At 42.8% G+C, this 25809-nt stretch overlaps 1 protein-coding gene across 4 annotated transcripts in view; it reads right to left on the reverse strand.

Annotated features, from left to right (window-relative positions):
• The window catches only part of NAALADL2 (N-acetylated alpha-linked acidic dipeptidase like 2), a 984106-nt gene that overhangs the window by 797241 nt on the left and 161056 nt on the right, over positions 1-25809 (reverse strand). The window contains exon 1 of one of the 4 annotated variants that reach the window (XM_075937988.2): positions 16116-16591. The exons of the other annotated variants lie outside the window; for them this stretch is intronic. The gene's annotated coding sequence lies outside the window, so the exon portion shown is untranslated. Of the gene's footprint in view, positions 1-16115; positions 16592-25809 lie in introns of those variants that run through there. 4 annotated transcript variants of the gene reach the window in all.

Below are 25809 nucleotides of genomic sequence, written 5' to 3' on the forward strand. Positions count from 1 at the left end.
AGACCCATGCACCAGGATCTTGGCAGGACAGAAACCAAAGAACCGTGAAAGGCACCACATCTTTTATTGGAATCCTTTATTCAAATGTACTGATTTTGTTTCTTCTAATTGTAATTAGTTATTCTGCAACATATGCTTATTTGGACATTAATATTAAACAAAAACAGATTGCTGAAGAGTTTTTTGGGTGTTGCCCCACCATTATTTTGACAGGATTTGTTATTTTTACATGTTGAGAGTGCTTGCTTCTATTTTAGGGTCACCAGTTTGCCCTTTGTGTGTCACAGAATACCATGGCACATTTTTGCACCCCCGATTTTTTAGCACCTCTAACCATCTGCATATTGTACTGGCCTTTAGGAACAAACACTTAGATTCCTTACTTACACATAAAAATTACATAGTTGCGTAAGGAACTTTACATAAGGAAGGATTACTCAATGACTTTTGTAAAAACAGATTTAGCACAAAATATTCAAAGAACAAAGTAAATATTACTATGGCAAGATCTACACTAGACCAGGAAGGTCACCTTAAGGTACTCAACTTCTACGTAGCTGGATTGGCTTACCTTAAGCGAAGTTTGGCAGAATCCCCATAGTGGAATGCCGATGGGAGCAAATGCTCCTGTTGGCTTCCCTTAGGAACATCACTGAGGAATACAGGTGCCATCTAGAGCTTCCTTCAGTGTTCAATTTATGGGTTATACTAGACCTGCTAAATTGAATGCCAGAACATTGATCTCCGACGTAGCAAGTGAAGACACAAGGGGCAAACTGGTGACCCTAAAGTAGAAGCAAGCACTCCCAACATGTAAAAATACCTAAATTATTCAATCATACAGAAAAAAAATTAAAGAACAATCCTAATTTTAAAGGGGTGACAATAGTGAGTTATAAGGATCCGTCTGGTCCATTCCTAACTTGCCATTAAGAAGAAACACAAACAGCCTACTTAATGCATCGTTACCAACAACACTAGGCTGTTCCTCATTGTAGCCCTTCTCCTATATGCCTTGCACAATCTGCTCAATTTCCATATTTCTAGGGCTGGTTGGTAGTTCTAAATGTTCAGTCTCCTCTCCTCACAGGCCAAGGAGATCCAACATCTTCTGTCAACTTCAAGCCACAGCATGTCTGAAGCATGTAGTTGGCCTGGTCAACTGGGCACATGAAAGGAAAAAGGCACTTCAAAAATTTACATGGTTTGGGGTAGGATATGAACAGCACAGTTCACAACAGTGACTACGGCAGTCATGTCAGACACTGTAGGGTTATGATGGTTAACTTAAGTAACCGTCTCAGAGGGGTAACTGTGTTAGTCTGTACCTGTAAAAACAACGGGGAGTCCTGTGGCACCTTAGAGTACGTCTACACAGCAGTGGTATTTTGGAATAACTAACATCATTCCGAAATAGTGTAGTGTGCATCTACAACAAATGCCCTTATTCTGAAATAATGTCAAGATGGAGGACTTCTTATTCCAACTCACGGTAACCCTCACTTCATGAGGAGTAAAGGGAAGTCAAAGAAAAAGAGTTCTTCCTTTGAATTCCTGCTATATAGACAGTGCCAAACGCCAAGTTAAGCTACTTCGACTTAAGCAACACAACTGACATAAGCTGAAGTTGCGCAGCTTAGTTTGACTTTAGCCCTGCTGTGCAGACATCCCCTTAGAGACTAAGGATATGTCTAGACTACAGGCTTTTGTCGACAGAAGTTTTGTTGACAGATACTGTCGACAAAGCTTCTGTCGACAAAGAGCGTCTAGACGACATTCAGTTCTGTCGACAAAGCAAGCTGCTTTGTCGACATGGCAGTGTAGACGCAAAGAACAGTTTAGATGCACTAACGCCTTCTGTCGACAGAACTCTGTCGACAAAAGGCGTTATTCCTCGTAAAATGAGGTTTACCAGCGTCGACAAAACTGCTGAGTTCTGTCGACAGAACTCAGCAGTAGTGTAGACGCTGTTTTAGTTTTGTCGACAAAAGTCCACTTTTGTCGACAAAACCCTATAGTCTAGACACACCCTAACAGATTTATTAGGGCATAAGATTTCATAAGTAAAACCCAGTTCATCAGATTAAATCCATCTGACTAAGTGGGTTTTACTCATGAAAGCTTATGTCCTAATAAATCTATTAGTCTCTAAGGTGCAGCAGGACTTCTTGATTTTTTAAGTAACAGTGTCTAGGTTCACACTGCATCAACCTCATCAGCCATGACTCATCACCTCTTGGGGAGATGGTGTTGCTATGTCAGTGTAACAGGGAACCAAAATTGGTGGGAGATAAATTCAAATACAGAAACATGCACAACTAGGTTGATAAAGGACAGCTTACATGGGTGTAACTTTGTAGCATAGACCAGGGAAAATAGAGGGGAAATATTTGTCATGAATTAGTGGATACAAGACCATAGAATTGTTAAGCTCTAGTCTACACTTAAAAAAATTAGATTGACCTATCTACATTGCTCAGAGGTGTGAATTTTTTCATATTCTGTGTGAAGTGGTTAGGTTGACATAATGCCTACTGTAGATGCAGCTAGGCTGATGGAAGAAATCTTCCATCTATTTAGCCAGTGCCCCTTGGAGAGGTTAACTACCTACATTGATGGAAACACTGTTTCCCAAGATGTAGTTAGTGTCTCCATGACAGCCACAGGGCATAACTGTGTGGGTATTGCCATTGCAGTATAAACAGGCCCTTTAGAAACTCAGAGTCTTCTAAAGCCTTCCTTTCCCCAAACTGTATACAGAATAAAAAATATCAATTCTTATGCTAACTTGTTTAAACTCCCCTTCTTCTTACACAACTGGGAAGAACAGACTTGCAGGCTGAAAGATTAAGGAGGCTCAAGGAAAATTTCGATAAAAAGTTCCCATTCTTCCACTTAATAGTCGCTAGGACTTCAATTATAGACTCTACAGCTAATGAGATGTTACTTTTTCAGATTTATTAATGCTACAGCAGTTAAACTACATCTTTTTCACAAAAAGGGATTCTGCTACAAGTATATCTACATAACACACCCAGAAAAAGTTACCAAAAGGTCAGTTTGCAGGACCCAGTCAATTTGCCCTTGAACAATTAATCAGGAACTGACTGAACAGACCAGTAGCAGACCAAGAAGAGACAGCAGCTCATCACTGCCTGCTGAGTAGTGTTTAGTACATTGGATCAAAAGAAGGAGAACATGTTTTCTGAGGGAGCTCCTAGGTAACTGAAAATCCAGTGTTAACTTAAGAAGTGTGTGTGTGTGTGTGTGTGTGTAAAAATTCTACTGACTATACAATTAGTCGATAAGGGAAGGCACTCAAACCCAGCTTGCACTACCTGCCCGGCTCTAAGTACATTTAAACTGCAGAGCCGCAGAGGACATAGGTCTCGGACCTGTCACAAGCCAGGACTGAGCCAAGCTGCCTGCTCAGCTAGAACAGCCCCTGTCCACGGCTGCCAGCCCAGGCCATGGTAGATCGTGGCCTGCCCAGCCAGAGCAGCCCCTGACAGGGACTGCTTCACGGCAGCCTCCCCTGCCCTGTCCCTCTCACGCTGATAGAGGCAGCAGTGAGGGAGGCAAATGGAACTACAGCCGGCTCCCCACAGCACCAGTTCCTGCTCCCCCACCCCACCCGTCTCAAATACAGAGGCAGTGGGGGGGGAATGCAAATACTTGACTAACCACAGTCAATAAGCATAGTCGACTACTCACTTACATCCCTAAACAAAGCCAACATAATGAACACAAACTAAGTATTTTCCTCTGCCTAGCAACAAAACCCCTCTTGCTTCGTCCATAGCTTCCTCATCTATAGGATGATTTCAGACACTGGGATAGCTAGAGGAAAGCAGTATTAGCCACGGAGCTGGAGAGATAGATTAGTGTTCCATCTGCATACTGGTAGCATTTGAGACCATTTAGTCACACCAACTGCACACAACTGCTGCAGAAATACAAGAGAAAGAGTAAAACCCAGTGGTACTGAGCCGGTGAGAGCACTGAGAATAAAGCTGCAGCTGAGTATTGATTATTCATAGTTCATCATCATCATCATGTGCAGAGCACAGAGATTGAGGAAGAATTCAAGCCATTTCACAATGCCATGGTCGTAGAGAGATCCATTTCCTGCCCTGAAACCTGATTGTCTCTGATACTGGTTGCAGACATATGGGTTTTGAAAGGGTTCTCTTCATTTCTCAGTAACCTTGCTCACAGAAAGCAAAATGGCATCTCTTCCCAGTATATGATATTAGTCCAATTCTGGGTTGGAGAGAAGAGACAGCCTCTGAATAATAAGCTATATCTGAGTTTTCCCCAGGGGGTCTTTCATCAATTTTTCACCAGGGGCAGGATTTGATTGCAAAAAAAATCATCTCAGGCTAATTTGGATCTCTATACTGCCAACAGAGAATTAAATGTATTTTACTCTTTGGTAAAATGTATTTTACTCTTTACAGCTTTGCATAAACATTGTTCAAACATTTATTTTAATAGGACCCTTTGAATACCAATCATTTTGGTCGTATTTTAACTAACAAATATAAACAGGAATTTTTTAAACCAAGTCTTTGTGAATTCATGTGCAATGTATTAGATCTCTGGTTGGTTAAATATTTAATAATTATTTCAATATACCACTTAAGTTGAAAATATTGGAATTAGTCATGTAAAATGGTTTTAAACTCAAGCACTAGAAATGCACATTTTGTGCACTTCATTTCATTTTATAGTCTCCAAGAACTATTACAATTTTTAATAAACTTGTATCTGGGATTTGAAGCCAAACACTTATGCTCAAAAGGCATGAATTTATTAACTATAAGACACCCAAAGTGGTAATAAAATGTATTCCCTGGTGGTACATTGCAAATGGGATGTAAAAAATACATTTTATTAATCCAGCTGCAATTAAAGAATACAGCTGTCCAATTTGCATCCCAATACCCCATTTTAAGAAAGAGAACAACTATTTTTTTCATTATCCATAACCTACTGGCAAATATTTTTCTTTGTCCGGGAATGATGTCTCCTGGGCATGGCTGCTTCTTTTTAGGATTGCAAACCGAGTTCTCCTGGTATCATGGGCTTGCGATCACTATGAGTCTCTTACTTCCTAGGATATTGTACATTTCAAATGGAATGATAAATTTTCTGCTGAAATCAACAAAACTGAGCAACAGAAACTTCCCTGTATGTGCATCTGATTAACAAGTTTGTCAAAATACCATTAATTTACTTTGTACCTCTATTCATAAATCAGTAGTGTAGCCTTAATCTTTTTATTGATTGATAAATTAAAAGATCTAGAGATGACTGACAACCAAGACAAGATATTGAACAGAATATAAAAAGCTAAGATTTTGAAAAAAATTAAAGGTTAGTTATTTTATGTTATGTTACGTTCTTCTAAAGAGAGTGCTTCCTTTTAATGTATTATCATTGTTTAAAATTATATAAAAATCAATGCAAAACCCTGCTCTCTTAAAATTACTAGGAGCTCTGTCCCCACCATTAACTTCATTGGAAGTACAGGCTCTGTGTTCTTAAAGGGCTTATAGGGCTCCAAATATATCAAAAGACTTGGAAGTGGTGTACGCTTAAGTGAAATGTATCATTTCTATTAAAATATTCAAAAGCCATTGTATTTTAGCTAAAATTCAGTATGTGATCACAAACATTTGAATTATATACATCACCAGACCCAAGCAAATTCAATTTTGAATATGAGTTTAATAAGCCTAACTCCAAAATGAACACTTCAAAATCCTTTGTCTAAAGTAAAATTGGAATAAAAAAATTAGAATTTGCAGCCCACAAAGGAAATTGTAAGCTATCTTTAATAAGACTGCCATCATTCTGAAAATGTATTAAGCACAGCATCAAACCGCACCTCAAATGGAATACTGCTGTAAGCACACTTTATGAAATAGCTATATTATCTGTTATAGGTGATAAAAGGTGAAAAATAATCAGATTTAATAAAAATGACCAAGATCCTAGGAGCAGAAGCAGATACATAATTAAATAGACTCGAATCCCACATCTGATGTCTAAAATACCAAAGTCAAAACAAGTATTTGAGCAGAACAGCTGACAATACAAAATAAAATCTGAGAGATGGAAAAATTGTTTTATTTTTTAAACCTTATATTCCACCTATGAACTCAGCACCTTTAATTAAGTCCATGCCTGCAATCTCTGCAAGGGGGAATTATAGTCTAGAAATTTGATGTGCCCTGCTATTCAAGCCTGCGATGGGTGGGATGGGTACTACCCTTTTTTAGAACTCCCAGCCATTCAGTTAAATAAATTGTGTGTAAAGGGTTAAACCCAGAAAGAGTAGGTACTGAGGATGTATTGGCAGGGAGCCAGGACAGTCAATGGGAAGAGACTGAGAGTTTTGAATCAAAACAGGTACTGCCTGATTCAATCTTTTCTGTGAGTTCAGAGTAAGAGCTGGTAGAAAAATTGACTAAGACATAGAATTTTCAGCAATATCCATGTCTAGAAAGGACGGAACCTTGGAACAACATATATGAGTACACAGGACATTTTTAGTTAGATGCGATCAGGTTATATTTTGGGGGGAGGGGATTAGGGAGATTGGTTAAGCTCCTCTCTGCTAAGCCTATGTGCTCTCCCCACCATACAATGAAACTGAATCCCAGGGAAGCAATTCTCTGTGTTTTAATCTGCCTTTTTTTCCAATTTGCTATGTAACATCTAGCAATCAAGTATGCGTTATCAAATATGCCTTCTTAATAAAATTGCCCTTGTTAAGGCTATGATCTGATTCCTGTCTCCTAGAAGGCAAGAGGATCTGTGTGCTCATGCCTGAGACTGAAGGTCAGATAGTAAAAAAAAGACAGATTGTGTTTAACCTTCCTTATAAGGAAACTTGAAGAACTTGGTATTACCCTACAGGAAAAAATTCCCAAGTACTATACATCTTCCTGGACTCCTAGGGGATGTTACATTTGGGTGGTGGCAAATACCCAAGGTCAGGTAAACTGTGACCTTGGGGGAGCCTTTTAAAGCAGAAGCCTTTAGAGTCACGGTATTTTTAAGGTCTCTTGAACCTTCTGCACTTCAAATGCCAGGCTATGTCTAGACTACACTGATCTATCGGAGAAAGGTTCGCAAATTGCACTCTGCAATTAGCATACCTTTTTCCAATAGCTTTTGCAGAAGAGGCTTTTCCGAACTTTGGCCTGTCTACACTGGGCCAAATTTCAGAAAAGCCTCCTCTTTCAGAAGAGCCCTTCTTCCTTGTGGGAGGAAGACAGGGCTTCCTAAAAAGCACGCCTGCTCTTCTGCAAAAAAAAGCAGAAGAGCAGACATGTTCCTTGGACATGACAGATTTTTTCCGGGATACCTAAGGTATCCTGGAAAAACCCCATAGCGTAGACATAGCCCCAGAGTGCAGAAAAGCGTTGACAAAGTTCCTTTACTCCAAAGTGCCAGTCAATGCAAATGTGCCCTAAACTCATATAGCCTTCACACTATAGTTAATTACACCCACTGTGTAAATGCAGGTTGCAATATTGCCACTTACGGAGCTTCGGTCACAAGTATTGTGTCCTATACTCTTAGTGAAGTCTATATTGGACTTAAAGTGGACTCTGCATTCAGTAGCATGGAAGTCCTAGGAACGTAAAGAATGCTTGGGTAGTATTAAACAAGTCAGGAACAGAGTCATGTACTTTCAACATTATTCACAAAACATGTTGTTAAGTTCCAAACTAGGTTTCAACCAAGCATGTTCATATCCTATTTCTGACATCTTTTACACCTTTCCTCTCCAAAAAATAGTGTTTGTCACATCCCCTCCCCTCAGCCCAAAATCCAAAGATAAGCCTTTGGAGGAAGGAGAAGAGGAAACATTAGTTCCAAAGGAAAGTGATACTCCTCAATCCAAATATGGTTGTGTGCTCTTCATAGCTCCCCATCCATTACATTATCACTCGTCTACACATGGATGACTTTACTGAAGTAAAGAATAAACACTTGATTTCTTCTTGGCCTACTGCTAATTATGATACAGTTTTCTCACAAATGGAAGATGCTTTTTCCTCCAGTTGTATCTCCTTTAGATACAAAGAAAGTCAGAACTATCACCCCTCTGATTATCTTGAACTCTACATCGTTATCATCACTCTAGCAGATGAATGTTCCAAAGCAACAAAACCAGTCTGAACCGTTGTGAATTCATGTCAGACTTCAATCTTCACTCTGTAATGATGATATTTGGGAAATGACGGAGCGATTGAAAAAATAAGTATGAAAAGTCACTAGTGGGAAAGCAGACAGTGCACTATCTGCTTTTCCCCACAGGTATAAGCTAGAAGGAGTGTCATTTCTTTCAGGAAGGAAAATAAACCTATTAGGGGCCATGCTGTTACTTATCTAAGAAGTGTCCATAAATTCCAATTTCCTGTTGTATCTCTATTTGTTTTTTAACTTAGACATTTTCATGCTGAAGGGATGGCTGCTCCCGAATAGACTTCTAGGGATATTCTGGCAGCCTTTATTTATTGGATCTAGAGATTGGCTTCAGAAGGTTTTGTCTAAGTTAGGATGATGGGAATAGGCACCAAAACTGGAAATGAGGACTAGGCCTGCTGATAGGAGAGGACAAAAGGGACAACTGCCCCAGGGCCCTTCGATTCAAAGGTCCCCATGCAGTGATAACTGCTGAAGCCCAAGTTCATGTTGCTCCATGTGCTCTGGAAGGTGAAGGGAGTGGGGGGGAGGCATGCCATGTTCAGTGCAGTGTGGAGGGCCAGTTGCTCTCAGTGCCGCTCCTTACAGGAACATGGAGCTGACCCTCTTCACCCACCACTTTGCCCAGTAGGCTGTTGGCTTCACTGTTGAGGACTGATTTGTGAAAATATCATCATCATCCTCAACTTCAGTCAAATCACCACACTGGTTACAAAGATTTGGATCAATTTGTATCAATACCTAATCCAAGATCTTGTCTGCCCATTGAAGTCTTCCCTATCGTTTGCTGAAATCCTGCTATGGATTTTCATCATAAGGACTCTGTTGAGCTGACAATTTCTGCTGATCTGGCTGTGGTCTTCAAATCTTACACTCTCTGTAGCATTTCCAGGAGCAGAGGTGCATACTATTCATTGATTCTAAGAAACCTCACAGCAGGATAGATTTGAAAACAGAAGCCTGTACTGCAGAGCTGCGTAAAAACAAAGGGAAAAGGTCAGGGAGCATCAGAGACCTTAAGACTCAGTGAGTGAAGAAGAAAACATCAAAGAAGGGGAAAAAAGTTGCACTAAAAAAGTAAACATTTCAGTGAGTCATAGTCATCAAAAAAGTTTTCAGAATGATTAACAAATGTGTGATGATAGTACAGTAACATTTGAATCTCTCAACATGGAGAAGTTGCTACTTGCCATGATTTTGAGAAGATTTACTTATTGCTTTTCAGTGTGGCATTTGGGATTCAGACCAAGGAGTCTCCAACTTCCAGTCCTTAAATAAAAACCTGATGCCTCAACTTTAAGATCTCAGGGCTTGATCCAAAGTCCATTGAAGTCAATACAAGTCTTTTCCATTGATTTCTGTCAATTTTGGGTCAGACCTAGAATTAGGTGAAGTAATCTATGGCTCCTTGCCTCACCTCAATTGTTTCCTTATGGAAAATCAGATTATGCCAACCTTACGTGTGTTATATTGTATCTTATGCTACAAGTATAGGTTGAACGTCCCAAATCCAGAACTCTGGTCTGGCAACATCTGTGGTCTGGAAGGAAGAACCATGGATGTTGCTGGACAAGAGAGCCCAGGAGCACAAGCCAGCTGGGAGTCCCACGGATGCTGGCCAGCCCCAGCTGGGTTGGCAGGGGCTGGTCCCACGGTGGATGGAGAGTCCAGCCCTGGGGAACCACAGGCTGTGGAGCTGCAGCGGTGGCCAAGAGAAATCCCTCGCCCCATCAAGGAACCCCGGCTGGCAGTAAGGCTGGCACCAGCTGGGAGGAATCCCCGGCCCTGGCTGGGAACCCAGGCGGCAGCTTAGCCAGCAGCAGTTGGGAGTGGGGGGGGGGGGGCGGAGAAGAGAGAGATCCCTAGTAACAGTAGACCAACAGCTCAGAACCCCAGCAACATTTCTTCAAAGGATGCAACTAGTCTCCTTCACCAACTGTGAAATTCTAACAGGAATTAGAGTTTCATCTTGCTCCTTCTACACAATTCCCATTTTGTTGCTCCAAATTAAAGGAGATATTTGTATCCAGCTGAAGCAAGGTAGAATTTCTTTTGTTGGAACATACTGTAGAACATTTTCCTCTTTAAAAGGCAGTATTATGAAGCTGGTGAACACAGGCACATAGACAAATAATTGATTAATACTATGCCTTTTCCCCCCTAGGCCTTCTGCTTTAAGGTTCTATATCTGCTTGCCTAATCCATTAGTGAATTAACATTACCTCATAAATATTTGGACTTTAACAGATATTATAAATTATGCCAGTTCTTCCTTTTGAAGGAATTACCCATTCAAATCATTATATTATATATATATATAATTTAGAGAGAGAGAGAGAGAAAGCATAAAATGTCAACAGCCTGCAGGATATTTAAAAAACAAACAAACACCACCATATATAGAAAGGAGAAATTCAGAACTACACACACTTTATAAACTGTTCACTGATATTTTCTAGAACCTTCAGAATACTTAACTTGGAAGAAATTAATCCTACCACTAGGATACACTATACATATGGAGCCATATTTTCCAAATACCTCAGCTACCTAATCAGCAAAAACACAGGCCAGATTTTCAAGGATGTTCAGCTACTGATGCAATGCTTGCATTCAGATTTGCAAAAGAGCTCAGCACCCAACGGGCAACAAGCAGCAGAGCCCATCTGCAAGTCTGGCTACCTATTTTGGTACCTCAATACAAGCTCAGATATTTGGAAAATCTGTCTCTATGGTGAGAGCACAGCCCCTCAGAAAATTTTGGCCCTAATGCATATGCAAATTTCTACCCACCACTTCTTTCTTGCATTACAAAGAATCCCCCTTCCCAAACTTTAGAACTATTGCCCAAAAGTGTATCACACAAGAGTTGGTTAGATTCAGGCTGCCCTTGCACAGTCTATGAGGCTTGTGACTTAAAACGGTGCAAAGCACCCAAATCAAGTTGGGCTCTCTCACCTGACTTGATGAACTATGCAGTCATTTCTATATTACAGATTCTTGTATTGAAATAACAGTCTATCCTTTCCTGAAAGATATTTTACACAATGAACGAAAGCTGAAGCTATTCAGATGAGGGAAGCTCATTTGTAAGATCAGGGCCTCGGTTGGATGCAAATTCAACTAGGGTTAGGCTGATTGATTGCACAACCACACAAGCACCATCAGCAGCAACAATTTATTGAGGAATTACACACAAGATAGTAAAGAGGACTAAGAATTTCATAGGCACATGGGAATATATGAGGCTAGCCATTCAATGAGTGTAGCCTTTGCTTCTACCCCACCCAATGAACAGGGCAGGGGATCGAATAGGGCAAAGAGAAGCTTCTCCTCACCTCTGAGACACATTTCATCTCCAGCTTTTTCCCAGGAGGCTGTATTAGGTATTGAAGGCCTCTGAGTCACTCCACAATGCAAGGCTACTCCTAGAGTAGTAAAGTTTACTACCCTGAGGTCACTTACAACAAAAAGAGAAAACCTTGGTTTGGAAGGGTTTAATTTGCATTGCATAAAATATGTTAGCATTCTTTTTAGTGGTTATTTGACACACAAACAAAAAACAGTACTTCCAAAGAACCCAAAGCACCACAGGCCTTTCCATTAAGTAAAACATTTGGAAACTTAAGAGGAGTTCAGAAAAAATATGGACTACAGAAGGGTCTAAATATTACCAAAGCCGCAGGCTTTCATATATTAAAGCAGTGTGGGTTCCTGGATTCAGCTCTGAACAAACCCAAACCACACCATAAGATCTTGGCACAGGGCATTGCCTGCAGATTAATGACCAGCTGGGAGGAGTTGATGGCCCGTAGCACAGCCAAGGACCATTAACCCCAAGCGGTCATTAATCCCAAGGGAATGCCCCGTGCCAAGATCATTTTACTACTCTGAAATAAAAAGGAAGCATGGACTATGTAGATTTTGTTTTTAAATGAGTGATGCTAGTCTGTTGGTACCTACAGGGCGCAATGTCTCTGTAGTGATGTATTTGAATTACAGACTATATTATAGCTAGGACTGAGGCTGAATGCAACCACTTGTGTTCCATATTTACAAAAGCGGTTAACATGGCCACAAACTTGCTTCTCCCAGATGGATCAAGATTTTGCCATAGCCCTGTCCCTCCTAACCACATGCAACTGCCCAGAGGTTGGTACAGCAGGAGTGCATGCTACAGCTTTCTACATCTTGTTCAAAGCTGTCCAGTCACCTCCAACCTTTCCCACTCACACCTTTGAGGCATTCTGCATGCATCTCCTCTTCTCAAGGGAAAAGGCCCACAATGCTATTGCTCAGCTGCTACTGAGCTTCACTCTTATTATTATTATTCCTCATAACTACCACCACTTACCAGATGTACTAGACATCAACAGTTTGCACTGTCTTTAATTGGAACAATGGATTTCCTACATTTCAGAAAACCCAATTTAAAAAAAAAAAAGTCAGCCCCAAAACAATCTAGAGCACTACCTGATGTTCACTGATACATTCATAAAAGTTGCATGTCAGTAGCAGGCAGAAATATATATCCACCAAGAAAAAAAAAAAACAAGGCAAAAGCATTATTAAATCAATGTTTACTTAGTAAATGTTTACTTTCAAACATACCAATGAACAACACACTGACCCTCAGGATCCTCCTGCCAACCCCACAAGAGGAAGGCCTCTATGTGGACACCCCTCCCTCCCTCCCTCCCCCCCGATGGTTGTAACAAGACTCTAGACTTCTACATTGATTGCTTCCGCAAATGTGCACGGGCTGATATTGTCAGCAAACAACAACATGTAACATATAACCTCAGCCATGCAGAACACAATGCTATACACAGCCTCAAAAACAACTCTAGCATTGTAATCAAAGAGGCTGACTAAGGGGGTTTTCTAGAGATCGTGAACAGAATAGATTATGAACAGGAGGCTGCCAGACAACTCACCAATACCACATTCTACAGGCTTCTTTCCTCTGATCCCACTAAACAATACCAAAAAAACCTAAAGCACCTGCTCATGAAACTACATGCTACAAGTCAGCACCAAATCTACACAAACCCAAACCCCCAACCTGGGTTTTCTATCTGCTACCCAAGATCCTTCTCTTTCCCTTCCCAGACTCTCACTTTCTCTGATGTTTATTTGTACCCTGGACCCTCTACTTCATTCATCTGAAGAAGTGAGTTGTGCTCATGAAAGCTCTTGATACCACCAACAGTTTTTGTTAGTCTCTAAGGTACTGCAGAACTATTTTTGTTTTTTAAATTTTTACTTAGTAGAGGACATTTTATGGTAAACAAAGTAACATTAATGTTTTGTTAATGTATAACTTCAGTGCTCGGTTATGTTGCTAGCTTCTGTATGGGTGGGAATAATTTTGGCTAGAATTTTCTGATGAGAGTTCACATATGAAATTCTATCAACATATATTGCCTCTAGTACCATAATATCTGAGCACTTGAATATTTCCAAGATATATTCTCAGAGCACCTTTGAGAAAAAGTGATATACTATTATGCCCATTTTAGCGATGGGGAACTGAAACGCTGTGCCAAAGTGACAAGCCCATGGCCACACCGATAGTCTGTGTCAGAGCAGAGAATCAAGCAGACTAGTGTTAGCCACTGGCCCATCCTTCCTTACCCACAGAGAAGTGAAGCCAAATTTGAGGAGGCAGGAAGGAGAAAAACCTCAGAATTTTAAAAATAAATTATCTGTGGGAGTTAACATATCAGCATGTCATTGCATGTAGCAGGCCAGCTGACAGGCAGGGAAGGAAAAGGGAGTAATTGCCCAGGGGGCAGGCAATTTAAAAGAGCCCGGGTCCCCCAGCTGCCACCAACATGGCAGCAGAGCTAAGGCAGGCTTCCTGGTCAGCCTTATTCTGCGGCACTCCCAGAAGCAGCCAGTACCAAATCCCTGCACACTGCCCGTCCTGAGCACCGACTCCACAGTTCCCGCACACCCAAACTCCCTCCCAGACCCCAAATCCCCTCCCAGACCCAGCCCCCTGCTCTAACCTAGATCCTACATGCCGCACTCAAACTCCCTCCCAGAGCCGGCACCACACAGTCCCTCCTGCACCCCCAAGCCAGTGAGGGAGGGGAAGAGCCAACTACAGAGGGGAGGGAGTAGCCTGAGTGGGGGGTGGTGCCTCAGAGAAGAGGCAGGGCAAGGGTCTTTACAACTGCCTGATTAGATGTTGGCAACCCCACCAGATGGGCATGTGGAAGCCCTGACCATAATGGCAGCTTAACCAGACACCAGCCAGCACAGGCCTGTCCAAGGGTTAGTGCAGACCGCCTCTGCAGAAGCACGGCTTGTGCATGCATGTGAGCCCGCTAACACTTCTGCCCTGGAGCCCAGAATTGCTGTCTACAAGCCTGGTATCAGAACACCAGATAGCCTAGCAGTTTTGTCTGCCTGTATTAGAGCAACTTTCTCTTTCTTTTTGTGGTATTATCAGTGCTTCAAACATCCAGGCCTCTGCAGATTTCAGGTTATGAAATATTCTGCAAAGAAGGTTTTCATTACATCCCTGTTACATCAGGTCCAGGAGAAGTATAATTATTTAGCATAGTTTTAAAATCACCAGTTAATCTCATTTGGGTCATTTGTAATTGGCCCATTCTCCATCTAAACCCTTCCTCAGGAGTAAAACAGCAGCTACCACACGCCCCTTTTCTCTGCTTTGACAATCTGTTGTGTTGTCTGCAAAAGACACCTACCATTTGGTTACAGAAATTCTTGGTGTGAAAAAATAGATTTGGTGGCTCATATTATCTTTCCAATCAATATTTTTGTTAATTAGTTTTTAGCTGAGCTCATTATCTCCTTAATGGCCTTTCCTCTGCACTGAAGAGGAATATTCTTTTTTGGTAATTAAGAATAATACACTCAGGGATTTTTCTCTGGAGGAAAAGTATGCCAATGTGTTTGTTTAGCACCAGACGACTGCATGTCCTCCTGCTAACTCTAATTGTGCCTGATCTTGTAAACAGCTCTGCATCCTCACCTCCAATAACAGAGGAGGATACACAGCACTTTAAAGTATCAGGCTCTTATCAAGAATATCTTGGGTGGTCAGATATTAATGATCTAAACGCTCTCTGGGGCTGTGTCTACATTGGCAAGATTTTGCACAAAAGCACCCGCTTTTGCACAAAATCTTGCCACCTGTCTACACTGGCCGCAAGTACTTGCACAAGAACACTGACGTTCTAATGTAGGAAATCAGTGCTTCTTGCGCAAGAACTATGACGCTCCCGCTCAGGGATAAGCCCTCGTGCGCAACTGTTCTTGCGCAAGAGGCCAGTGTAGACAGGCAACGTTAATTTCTTGTGCAAGAAAGCCCGATGGCTAAAATGGCCATAGGAGCTTTTTTGCGCAATAGAACGTCTACACTGGCACGGATGCTTTTGCGCAAAAGCACATCTCTTACGCAAAGGCACATGCCAGTGTAGATGCTCTCTTGCACAAATACTTTAACGCAAAAACTCTTGCGTTAAAAGCATTTGCGCAAAATCATGCCAGTGTAGACGTAGCCTGGAAGTATTTATTCAGGTTATATCTAAGTTACAGGGTACAAAAAATAATACATGAGCACTAGCCAGGAAGGACTAAGACCTTTTACTTTTTTGCAGACTTGTTACCCAGCTATCAGCTCTTCATGCAGTGATGTTATTTTCATGACAGAAAGTAACAATGGAGATTCTATCATTTACTTGATTAGCAGAGAAGCAGTAGACTACCTCACAAGGCAAGCCACAGTAACACCCGATACATCAGCCAGCCAGTTTTCATACAGAAAAGCAGGACCCTATTGTTCAAAATACACAAAATCACCTTAATTCTCTTTCCAAGACACACTCCGAACAGAAGTACTTTCCACCCACCTTTCAAACGGCAAAACCCTTTAAGATTCGCCTCCAAGGAGCTAACACAGTCCTGCCGCACTCAGCTACAAACATGCACCAAATTCTCATTTGGAGGAACAGTAGCTATTTCTACATCTTCCTACACAGTCAAACCAAACCAGCTCTCTTCCATACCATTCTCTGATTTCCTCTTCCTTCTTGGTAAGCAATGCAGCTGATCCTCATTTTCTGAAAAGCTCCAGCTGTTGTGACTCACCTCCCATACCTGTAACTCCTTCTGCCCTGTCCCTGAGTTTTGCCAACAAGCATAACAGAGGAAGGAATGTAGAGGCTGAACTATACTTTGGTGACCTTTCAGAGCCTGATTCTCAGTTACCTTGTCTAGATCCACAATTGATACAACACTTAACTTTTAGGTGCTTTGTAAATAACTGGAGCAAGAATGGGCTTCTCAGAGCCTGAGGTCCAAAATAAAAAATTTAGAGATGCAAGTAACATTTTCAGTAGAAATTTTGCCACTCACAGAGTTAGGCTGAGCTGGGGTTTGATGGATCACGGTGATGCCTAAATTTGTAGTTTAACTACCAAAGTACCTTTGTAAATCTGAAACAAAATACAGGACTATGTAGCACTTTACAGACTAACAAGATGGTTTATTAGATGAAGAGCTTTCGTGGGCCAGACCCACTTCCTCAGATCTGAGAAAGTGGGTCTGGCCCACGAAAGCTCTTCATCTAATAAACCATCTTGTTAGTCTGTAAAGTGCTACATAGTCCTGTATTTTGTTTCAGCTACACCAGACTAACACGGCTACATTTCTATCACTATTCTCTTTGTAAATCTGGGCCTCCATTCCTGCACTTTTGTAGGAGCAAATGCTAGAGTTTTAAGATGACTAAGTTACCTTTGCACTGCCACTATGTGGGGACTATGTAAGGACACTCCCACATGCAACCCCTACTCCTTCTTGGTACAGTGTAGTGTCCCACCTAGTAGCATTGAGACCACTGACAAAGAATAAGAAGACTGCTCAACAGCCTTTGCTAATAACCAGCTGGCTTTTAGTTCATGCGGTAGAGGCTCATACACTATGCTCGAGAGATCGAAGGTTCAATTCCCCTGCAGACTACCAGGGTCTGTTGGCAATACACATACAATATGTTGAAGCCTTTACAGTAACTCCTCACTTAACACTGTCCTGGTTAACACTGTTGCATTGCTTATCTATTAGCATTCATGATCACTGAAAGTTATGCAGCACTCCCATATTAATCATTTGGATGTGTGCTTTGGCTGCCACTTGCACAGTATTTTCTGGAAAAGCAGCCTGTCCTTGTGGGGCTTTGGAACCAGGCTGGGCTGGCAGCCACCCATCAGTTCCCCTAAGTTCTCTGTGTGGTATGCGGCCCCTCCCCCAGCGCGGCGGAAAGGGATGCTTCTGTCAGGATGTCTCCTTCCCTCATCGAGCCCCCACTCTGTACCCCACCTCCTTAGAGGAGGATATCACAGCTAAGGAGTCCTGTGTCTCTGGACTTCCTGCTCCACTTACAAAGGCAGTATACTTGAACTGGGGTCAGTACACTTAAAGGAGCAATGCACACCTCTCTCTCTCTTTCACACACACACACACACACACACACACACACACCTACCTGTTTGTGTCTCACAGGCATGCACCTTTTGGCACTGCGCAGATGTGTATGCGCCGTCCAGGGGAGCGAGTGGTACACTCCAGTGGGAGTATGGGTTCATCATCATGTTCAGTTTCTGCAGGAATGTGCTTGCAGCCATTGCGGTGTTTCTACTGTGTTTCCTCCCTCAGTCCGGGCTGCCTCTAGAACAGTGGTTCCCAAGTGCAAGCCGCAGAGGATCTGGGGGCTGGGGTCGGGGTACACCGCTCTCGGTGCGGCTGCAGGGAAGCGCTCTTCCATGACTGGAGGAGACCCAGCCCCTGCCCCTGCACTGACTGGCTGAGAGGTGGGGCAGGACACACCTCTCCCAACAGCCATACCGGGAGGGGAGGTGCTGGGCGCTCTACTCCAGCCCCGGCCCCCAGAGCCACCGTGACATGGGCAGCAGTGTAGGGGTAAGTGAGGGGGGGCAGGCACTGAGTTACCAGGGACGGGGCTAGTGCTGGGGGGCGCTGGAGGCTGAGCTAGTAGGGGGAGTTATGGGAGCAGGACTGACACTGTGGGGATGGGGCTAATATTGGGGGCTGGCCCTGAGGGAGACTCTGGGGGGTTGGATGCAGTGGAGCTCTGGATACAGGAGGTTGGGACTAGGAACTCTGGTAGTGAGGGGCTGACACTGAGGTGTTTGGGATGGGGCCTGCCATTGGGGGGACTCAGAGGGCGGGAGACTAGCACTAGGGGGTTAGGTACAGAGGACTCTGGGGTCAGTGACTAGCCCCCACCTCAGCCAAGCTTCACAATTATCATTGCTGGGTACAGTATTAAACTGTTTAAGATGTATACTGTCTGGCTACGTCTAGACTGGCATGATTTTGTGGAAATACTTTTAACGGAAAAGTTTTTCCGTTAATAGTATTTCCACAAAAGCACATCTAGATTGGCACGTATGCCAACACTGGCCCTACACTGGCCCTCTTGCGCAAGTATTCTTGCGCAAGAGGGATTTTTCCCGAGCGGGAGCATGAAAGTATTTGCGCAAGAAGCACTGATTTTGTACATTACAAAGTCAGTGCTCTTGCGCAAATTCAAGCGGCCAGTGTAGACAGCTGGCAAGTTTTTGCACAAAAGCGATTGCTTTTGCGCAAAATCTTGCCAGTCTAGATGCACCCTCTATGTATATACTGTCTTTTGTCTGCTGAAAAAAATTCCCTGGAATCTTCTCCCTCCGTACCCATTTACATTAACTCTTATCAGAAAATTGGATTTGCTTAACATAATATGGCTCAAAGTAGCATTTTTCAAGAACATAACTATGATGGTAAAACAAGGAGTTACTGTAATTACATGATGGCATACTACGTGTTTTCCAGTGGCCCTGCCACAGGATAGATTACTAGAGTACTGATTTAAAGATGAGTAAGTTTATGCCTTGAACCAAACCTCCATATGTCCAGCACCACAAGAAGTAATAAGATAAGTATTTTGGGCATTTCTTTGTCATGTTGTTTCTCTGTTTCTGAATATAAAGAACAAGATGAGGATAGTCTTTCTTTCAAATTCCACTCTTTATCTTCTGCAAGGCCTATCAGAGCTCAGCAGGCATTCTTAGAAAGAGAATCTTGTACATTTTATGTATATTTTTAATTGTTTTAAGAAGTTTTTCTTTTTAATTAGCATATACTTTGATCAAGACGTCTCTTATGATGCATTCTCCACCCCACCATGCCTCAGTCCCATTTTGTTTCTACATCAGAATTATGGGAAGGTAACTAACAATGTACTAAACAAGTGGTTTCTTTAGGAATTCTCATTGTATCAGTCACAAGTAGTCAAAGAACTTTTTATAAAAGCAGAAGCTGATAAACCAAGGAAACCCTTGAACCCTACAATCTTACATTTATCTCTGACCAGTAGGCATCATGGCCAACTAGGTCAGTGCTGTTTTGATCATTATTAACCTAGATCTAACAAAAAAAAATCTTGTTAAAACAAAAATGGCACACTTTGATATAACTTGTTGTGCTATTTGAGGAAGATTGCAGAAATAAGAGATCATTATAATGAAAGAGAAAGGCAAAGTTAGGAGGAGGGAAGACAAAATTCTACTCATTTACAGTGACATCAATCTAGAGTAAATATTGATTTTGGCCACACATAGTCTCTCCAAGGTATCCAGAGAGTTGTAAACTAGGTCATTTCTCCAATTCATAGCAAAGCACTGTTCTCAACAGATTTCATCCCCAGTTTTGCAAATTAGGTATCAGATTTCTCTCTCTTACATCAGTGTGACTCTAGAGTAACTCTATGGACTTCAGAAGACTTATTCTTCATTGGCACTGGAATTGGTCACAGCAGTTCAAGAAACACAGTACAACTTGTTAGTTCTTCTTTAATATGAATGAGTTTCTCACCTTGGAGATATGCTCAGCAATAAAAAGATAAAATCTGTTTGTTCAATACGCATAGGATTTTGTTTAGGTATTGGTGTTTTAATCCTGAACTGAATGTTTTTACTTTTTCTAGATTTATATTATTATCTATATGTTAATTAAATGTATTTTTCCTACTGGATTTTTTTCCAAGTTGTATGCTGGTCCACTGGGGTGCATCTCCACTGCACCCGTAGCTCGAAATAAGCTACGCAGTTTGAGCAACATAAATTGCGTAGCTTATTTCAAGTGCATTTCAAAATAGAGCACTATTCCGAAACATCCCTTAATCCTCATGGAATGAGGTTTACAGGGATGTTGGAATAGCATATCTATTATTTCGAAAGATATTTAAAAATAATGAGCATACTGTTTAGACGTGGAATACGCTATTTCGGGATACTGGAAGTATCCCGAAATAGCGCCGCAGTGTAGACATACCCTTACTCTTCACTATGAAGTAGTGGCTTCCTGTTTCAGTTCTTCCCTAGCCCTGTTTGTGAATAATCTCATCTTTCATTAGCCTCTCTATGTAGAAGATACAGTGGTGCCAAATAAAAAAGCAATTACTACTTTTATACAGCCATTCGACTTCCCACTGTGTGTACATGTGCATCTTTAATTCTCTCAGCCCCAGTTTATTGATTCTTCTGGATCAAAATTGAAGTAAAGCATCAATAATCTCAATATGTGACAACGTTGTGTGTAATGTCAATTTAAATATTTATGTGTTTAGGTGAATCTTTAAACGTTAGGGAGAAAACACTGGCAAGTTCCACTTTCAAAACTGTACCTTTATTTAGTTGTAATATTTAACTATTTGTAATGTTTAACTGTTCATTTGCAGCTTTAAAATTCATGGGCCTAAAGGAATTAGGAACAGGAACTCTATGGAATTGTCAAGGGAATTAGGCACCCAAGTCTCTTTCAAATATCTCTTCTAGGTCATCTAGAAGAGAGTGCAGGAGACAAATTCTGCAAATAAAACAGGACAAAGATGGTCTATTGTTCCTCCTCAAAATTACTGGGATGGATGGACAAATGGGGGACTAGTGGGCTTCCCTAGCAAGAAAAGAATTGCAGGTCATGGAGGTGGGGTGCCTACTGGGGACTGTTGAAGGAATAGAAACTCCCTGCATTTTAACTACCTAGTTAGTAGTTAAACTTTTACAATCACCAAGGGATCAGCTATAACACTAAAATTGCATAAAATTCCCCAGGATGTGTCCTGCTGCCCTCACCACAAGAATAGCCATATTGGATTGGATGAAAGGTCCATTTAGCCCAGCACCTTTCTTCTGACAGTAGCCAATGCCAGGTCCCCCCGAGGGAGTAAACAGACAGGTAATCATTAAGTGATCCTTCTCCTGTCATCCATTTCCAGCTTCTGACAAATGGAGGCTAGGAACACCACTCTTGCCCACCCTGGCTAACAGCCATTGATGAACCTAACCTCCATGAAGGCATTTCTCTCTTTTTTGAACCCTGTTAAACATCCTCTGGCAAGGAGTTCCACAGATTGACTATGCATTGTGTGAAGAAATACTTCCTTTTGTTTGTTTTAAATCTGCTACCTATTAATTTCATTTTAGTGACCCCTAGATTTTGTGATATGGAAGCAAGTAAATAACTTTTCCTTATTTACTTTCTTCACACCATAAAGCTACTTAAGAGCACAGGCTTCTTCTCAAATTGTGACAGGCCATTTTAAGGTTTTAAGTTGGAAACAATAAACTCACGTGAATGGAAGAACTGGAATTATGACTGGCACATCCACACAGTGGCTAGCCACATTCTGATCCTGGAACAGTGTTTCTTTCTTTACTGAGGCCTATGAAGGGAGGTCTCAAGTTTCTTGTTTCAACTTTGAGTTCAATGGGCTCAAAATTCCTATCAGAACATTTGGAGAAAGAGTAAAAACTGAAGCTCACAGCTAACATGTTTTGTTGAAAGATTCCATTAAAATAGTCTTTGGACTGATACGAAGCATGGAAAATTTCATTACTCAAAGGAGTTTGAGAGTTAGAACCATCTGAAAAAAGGGTGAGAATGCAAAGTGCATCTCAACCTTAACTCTAGCACTTGCAACTATGAAGTATTTTGATCAAGAAAGGAACTATTCCAAAATCTTACTGAGCCTACAAAAGAGCCTAGGAAAAAGGTAAGATTGAAGATGAGTTTTTTGATGAAGCATTTTGTATTTCTTTTTAGATATTCTCAGCTCCCCAGTCTTGGTGCCTCGGTCCTAAGTCCAAATGGAACTCTCCCAAAACAACAAGTACTTCTCCAATGTCTGAAAGTAGTGAATGAGATTATGCTGAAAAGTGGGGAAAAGAAAGCCAAAGAACATCATCACAACAAAAGCAAATTGCACTGCTCAAAGCTTTTGCTTTGAAGGTGAAATGTTCTCCACTTGAAAGGCCCTGGTTTTCAAAGGTGAGGAGCACTGTTCTCATGTACAGAAATCTTCTGCCAAACCATTTCATACATACAGTTGGCAAAGCAGTTCTGCTCCATTTCCAGCTGGAAACTCCAGTCCAAACATCATGCTAAGATAATGTTATGCTCTATTCAGAATATTGAGATGCTACAACTGGCAAAGAACCTTCAGTGTCTAAAGAAATGGCAATGTTCCAGCATGACACAGCTTGAAATGATTTAGGAAAATGAACAAACTGGTTTCAGCATCTCTTTTCTAAATAGGTCATTGCTTCTGTTTAGAATTTATCAATCTGTCAATTACTGTCATTCTCGAAACAATTTGTTTCAATTGTAACTTATACAATTAAAAGCAGGCATATGCTAATCTCAAATCATAATTACAGTTAAGAATGTTATAGTCTTGATTATATAAGTATGTGTTCTATTTATTTCATTGCTTCTTAAGTGGACAATTCCCATTTAAATTGCCACATGGAGACAAAATGTAACCCCTTAACAATCTAAATCAAGCATCAAACAATGATCTTGAGGGGTTTTTACTTGCATTAAACAAAAGGAATGATTTACCTTAGAGCAGTATCAGCTCAAATGCAAGTAAAAAGCTCCTAATTTGAGAAAAGGGCTTCAGGTGGTGTTGTATTATCATTGCTGAATCCTTAAAATAGGGTGTATTTGCTTTCATAATATAATTAGGTTTTTTTTTAATTAAAACACAATTTTTCAGAAGAGAAGCAGTCACAGCTAAGACAACTTATCTTTCTATGGCAAGGACCATAAAGAAACGGATATTTACCTTTTCCACTGAAGATAAGAATTCACAATGATCCCAAAGCACCTGTGCTGCCTGCTGTCCCAATACACATTTTAAAGTGTAGCTGCATAGCCAACCGATTGGATGAGCCCAGTCTTGAATTCCCTTCAGACTTTACAAATTATTCATCCAAGGCTTCAACATTTTCCTTTAAGTCTTTCTGGTGGTCTCTGCTCAGTTTGAAATTGATTCATCTATGGCTTGAAAACTTTCCCTGAGCACGTAATATCTATGCCACCATTCCTCCCCGACGCCATACGCCCTAAACCAGGGGTTCTCAAACTTTGTGATACCATGACCCCCTAAAATGCTAAATGAATGTGTGTGATCCCCCACCCCTCACTGCCCTGGGTCACTTCCTTCCCTCTTCTCACCAGACTCCTTGCCCTCCTGGAGTTCCTTCAAGGCGTTTGCGGTCCTCAACGCCCTTTCCCCCTGCAGGCTCCTTCCCTCTGTCTCCTCCTCCTCTGTGCCTCTTTTCCGGTCTGCGTCCCTTTGGTTCTTCTCTCTCTCCTCTCCTCCGTCCTCCACTCCTCTCCAGTGTCTCGTCTGCTTCCTCCTCTGACCCCACATGCCCTTACTTACCTCTGGGTCCTCTGCCCCGACCCAATCCCCCAGCCCGCTGCCTGAGGGACCCCGCTCTCTTCCAGCTGGTGAAGTGTTCGGTCGCCTGGCAACTGTGCCCCAGCTGTCCCCTCACACGTCTGCTCGTGCGCTGGCGCTGGCCTCATTCTCCTGCCACCTTGCCTCCTGCTGCAACTGAGCTGTGCTCCTGGAGTCCTGCGGCCTGGCCATGCTGCGCGGCTTCCAGCGGCTACCTTCCGCTGCCCTGATGCTCTTTGCAGCCCGGGAGAGAGGAGTCACAAGTGAAAAACTGAATCCAGCTGTGACCCCCCCCCTCTAAGTTGCTCGCAACCTCCCTGGGGGTCGTGACCCACAGTTTGAGAAACACTGCCCTAAACCCAGGGCTGGTCTGAGCCATTTTGGTGCCCCGGGCCCCAGGTGCGTGGTGCCACTCCCGGGGCACATGGCCCCACCTCCAGGCACACGGCGCATGCGCGGGCCCTCCCCCGGGACGCACAGCTCCACCTCCGGATGCACGGCGCATGCGCAGGCCTGCCCCTGGGACGCACAGCTCCGCCTCCGGGTGCACGACGTATGTGTGGGCCTGCCACCGGGACGCACAGCTCCGCCTCCGGATGCATGGCGCATGCGCGGGCCCACCTCCCAGATGCACAGCTCCGCCTCCGGGTGCATGACTCATGTGCGAGCCTGCCCCCAGGACGCACAGCTCCGCCTTCGGGTGCACAGTGCATGCGCTGGCCCACCCCCAGGACACACAGCTCCGCCTCTGGGTGCACAGCGCATGCGCGGGCCCACTCCTGGGGCACATGGGCAGACTCACAGCGCATGCGCTGCCCAGTTGGCCCAACCACCGCCAATGGCACACAGCCCGGGGCCGCCAGGGCGGGCTGTGCCTGGCTGTGCAGGGCCCTGCGGCCGCGGGGGAAAGGACGCTGCTGGCCGGTGCTGCAGGGGTTACATGGTTCCCGCCCCGGGCGGCTTCTGCATTCCACTGGGAGCCGGACACCCCCCGTAAGTTGGTGTCCTGGGGCAGTTGTCCAGGTAGCCCACCCCTTAGTCCGGCCCTGCCTAAACTCATCTCTCTTTCTTTACATTTCCAACCTTCACAAAGCCCAAAAAAATCACTCCCACCACATAATGCAAAAATTCTGTTCCCAGTCTCCCAGTGTAAAAACGTGCATCATTCCACTGTATGCTTGTGTCAACCATTCATACAATTAGTGGTGCCTCACCCATCCCAAAGAAAGCCTGGGATACTTGGCCCTCTCTCTCCTGCTTCTGCCCCCACTGCTGTTATAAATACACACACACATACAGCCTTTACCACCTAGCTCCTCCTGAATCTGTGTCTTCCATGCCTCACATCGCCTTCCCGACTCTGAAAAGGAAATGCAGCTTCTCCCTCTTACCGTATGCACCCAATGCAGAGAACAATCCAGGAGCTGGACTTTCCATTTCCCCCCATATATCCTATGAAAAAATAGAAAAGGTCCAACCACTTTACTCTTCCCATCATCAAAACCAGCCAGCCAACTAGGAGTACGTTTACACTGCACTTATTTCAGAATAAGCTATGCCAAAAGAAATACTCCAAAATAGCTTATTTTGAAAGAGCACATCTAAACTACAAGGAAGCCTTGAAATTAGTCTGAGGCAGGCTCCCCTAATGTGGACGCGCTACCTCGATTTAGAGCCCCAGGAAGCACTCCCCAGGAGTAATTACTTTAAGTGGCCCTGGGGAGGAGCTATTTCAAAATAGCAGCAGTGGAGCATCCACACTACAGCTATTTCAAAATAGCTATTTTGGAATAGGC

The sequence above is a fragment of the Pelodiscus sinensis genome, chromosome 10, assembly GCF_052426305.1.
Source record: "Pelodiscus sinensis isolate ZL-2025 chromosome 10, ASM5242630v1, whole genome shotgun sequence".
Lineage (NCBI taxonomy): Eukaryota > Metazoa > Chordata > Testudines > Trionychidae > Pelodiscus > Pelodiscus sinensis.